Source organism: Ctenocephalides felis, unplaced genomic scaffold, assembly GCF_003426905.1.
Source record: "Ctenocephalides felis isolate EL2017-DRISC unplaced genomic scaffold, ASM342690v1 CF-g0.4_SCAFFOLD_02789, whole genome shotgun sequence".
Classification (NCBI taxonomy): Eukaryota; Metazoa; Arthropoda; class Insecta; order Siphonaptera; family Pulicidae; genus Ctenocephalides; species Ctenocephalides felis.
This window is the reverse complement of record NW_020538943.1, coordinates 21,265-24,808: the sequence shown is the minus strand read 5'-3', so window position 1 is coordinate 24,808 and position 3,544 is coordinate 21,265.

Below are 3,544 nucleotides of genomic sequence, written 5' to 3'. Positions count from 1 at the left end.
TTGCTTTGCCCTTTTTTTAGTATTTTCCGCATTCAACAGACGGTTGATTGGACTGTGTTCAAATTTATCACTATTTATAACACACATACTTCTGTTTGTAAAGAACTGAAGATACATGGTAAAGTTTGAAAACCGTAATGTTTTTTCTTATAGGTAATTTATTAAGGTGAATGTGCTTTTCGCTTACTTTTCTTTTCAAACCCTGGATTGAGGTTAGTAATGGGAAGAGGTTACCCACTAGAGTGTGTGCTTTCCAAATTTAGAAATTGTGAAAAAAACTTTGTTCAATATTTTTAAATTAACTTTTATTTAAAAGAAATCAGTGCATAATAATTTCTGGGGAGCCTGGGAAAAAAATGAAAATGATGAGGTCTCAAAAGATGGAAGTGAGAACGATCAGCGCTCTTAAGAATAAATATGATGCGCTGTAGACCCCGACAAATGTGGATTTATATAGATGGTTGCTCTATATATTATTTCATATCGATTATTGAAACTCTGCTTAATATGCGAGTATTTAATTTCACTGAATAGAAAAGATATGCTAGAGGTACATTGACTCTTAAAAGAACGGAAAACAAAAGAACGATGAGATTGCATAGTTAACTTAATGTAGTTTGTACAATTATGAATAGATTTCAGGAGGACGCCATAGATACAGGTAGAAAAATTGAAGGACGGTAATCTCCAAACAAATGTCTGTATCTGGGTTTTTAGTTGGAGATACACTCAATAGTAGCGCTCTTGAAATCAATGGAGTCAACAATGAAGTTTTTAAGCAAGCGCAAAACTAGTGAAAGTTATATTTATTTTGGAATAAATGAATGTACTAGAAAAAATAATATATCCTAATGTATATATGGAAGATACTATAGCAGTTCAGCTTCATATTGATGGAATTCCGATTTATAATAACTCTTTAATTCAAATATGGCAAATTGTTTTAATAGTTTACCACCGTAATTATGAAAGCAAGTCTGCAACTGTCGCATTGTATTGTGGTGACTCCAAGTCTTATTTTGCAAAAAATTATCTCAAGGATCTTGTAACAGAAGCAATTAGATACATTTCAGGAGGAATCATTATGAATCATATTTGTTCAAAACATTTGGTATTGTTACTGACTCTCCAGCGAGAGCTTTTATTAAAGCAATAAAAAATCCAGGTGTTTTTTTTTTGCATGCGAAAGGTGTACTGTCGAAGGCATAACAAAAAATCGCAAGCGTGTTTATCTTAATACAAACTGTGATTTACGTACGAAAGAATCATTTATATTATCAACATTATCAACCAAACATCATTTAGAGAATTTTAAAACTAAATTGTCAAAATTGAAAGGGATTGATCCTATACATGATGTCGTTCTTGATTCTGTGCGTTTACTCCACCTTGGAGTAATGAAAAATATATTGGAAAAATTGTTAGTAATGTAAAAACATTATGCTCGGCAGAAAAAACCTGAAGTCAACCAGTTGAAGAATATTATGCAATCTATATGACCGTTAACCGTTGAACCGTGTTGACGTGTTTTTTGAAGTGTCGTAATGTCTCTGACACAATTAAATAATCCGGAGTCGGATTCCAAAAAAACCTACAACTGCTGTGAAACAAAACCTTCTGCAAGCGTGGGTGTTTGTAAGAACTGTGGCAAAATTTACCATGTGAGTTGTGCCACAAGAAAAGGTTTCAAATTCATTGTTGGAAATTTGATACAGTGCTGTGAAGTTAGCAGTGAAGTGTCGAGTGACAAACATATGGATACTATTAACAACTTAAAACAAACAATTACCGACAAAAATACCATAATAGACGATAAAATGACAATAATAAAGGATAAGGAATACATAATTCTTGAAGAAAAATTAAGATGCTGCAATTATTAAAGCCAAATGAAAAGAACAAAGAAGTTTCGTCAGCTGCACCCAATATTGATAGTAATACTGAGAAAGCAGCATCTAAGAAGCCTAAACATAAATCTACCAATAAAAACAATGCTAATAAGGTCTCAAAAGAACAGGTGAGTGTTGCAGTAGCAACTGCTTAAAGGAATTAGACAAGCGTAGAAGCGAAACATTCCGAGATGCGGTTGCCAACATGGAGCTGCCTAATCAATCGACCCCAGCTGAACAACAATCAATTAAAGCAAATGACGATGGAAACTGGACTTTGGTCCAGAAAAAGAAGTGGCCGAAACGAAAAAACAAAGCCATAGAAGGAACAAATGTGAGCACTACACTCGCGGGAGTTGTGAGGAAGGCTAACTTGCATGTGTTTCGCCTGACACCGGAAACATCGACGGAAACTCTAAAAAATTATTTAAATGAGAAAAACTTCAAAAATATTGAATGTGAGAAAATGGCTCCTAAACATCCGAAAACATATGCCTCTTTCAAGGTATCCGTTGCAGAGAGTGAATTGGAAAAAATAAAATCTCCGGATGTCTGGCCAAAAGGAGTCTGTGTGGACCGTTTTTTATTTCATCTGGGAGAAAAAACGAAGAAAAATTGTTAAACTGGTTTAATGTATAATGTCCTTGAACATTCAATGTTTATCCAATAAAACAGAGGCATTAACAAAAGTTGTCCATGACAATAAAATGAAATTTTTTTGTTTATGTGAACATTGGCTTGGCAACGAGCAAATCGACCTATATACGTGATTTTCGGCTAGTCAGCTCACTCTGCAGTAGTATACATATGCACGGAGGTGTTGCTATTTACTGTCGGAAATAGATAGAATGTGGCGTCGAAATTTACAACAAGCTTCCCAATGAATGAAAATTTAAAAGCAGGAATTGTTTCAATGCGACTGTCAAAAAACATCCTATAGATCAAGGATGAGCAACCCGCGGCCCGCCAAGCATTTCTCAACTACAGATTATTTTTTTATATATTTTATCAAACACGACTGTAAAGGCTAATTTTGTTGTCACTGGTAAAAACTGTTGTTCGCAGAAATAGCATTTTCTGACAAAATAAATATTAGTTTAACAATATTGCAAGAAAAATTGAGAACTTATATTGCGAAGTTTAAATCATCGTGAATTTAAAAACTTCTTGACATTTTAGAGCGTGAATATGACGATGTGCTTTTCAATACCAAAGTACGTTAGCTCAATAGTGATGCAATGCTTAAAGGAGTATACGACGAACTACAATTGTTTTTGGATTTGAAAGAACAATTGTAGTACTTTTGTCAATTTGGTAATAAAAGATTTTAATTTGTGGTCAAAGCTAACAAAACAGCTGTGTTTTCATGTAAATGTTTTCTTCGCCATTAACCATGCAAAATAATACAGATTTAGAAAATTTATTTTTCCAGTAAACATCGCAATTTTTTATAATGTCAGCCCTGAGAAATTTTCGCTTTTGAAGAAAAAACTCAAATCAAATTATGATAAATTGTTTTTTTGGAAATACGTATGTGTGCGAACAATTACACAGGTCCACAAAAGCACAGTCGCTGGATAATAATTCATTCATTCAGAAAAATGCTAGATTCAAGTTTATGTCAGTTTTTAAATGTTTTTCCATATTATATATAT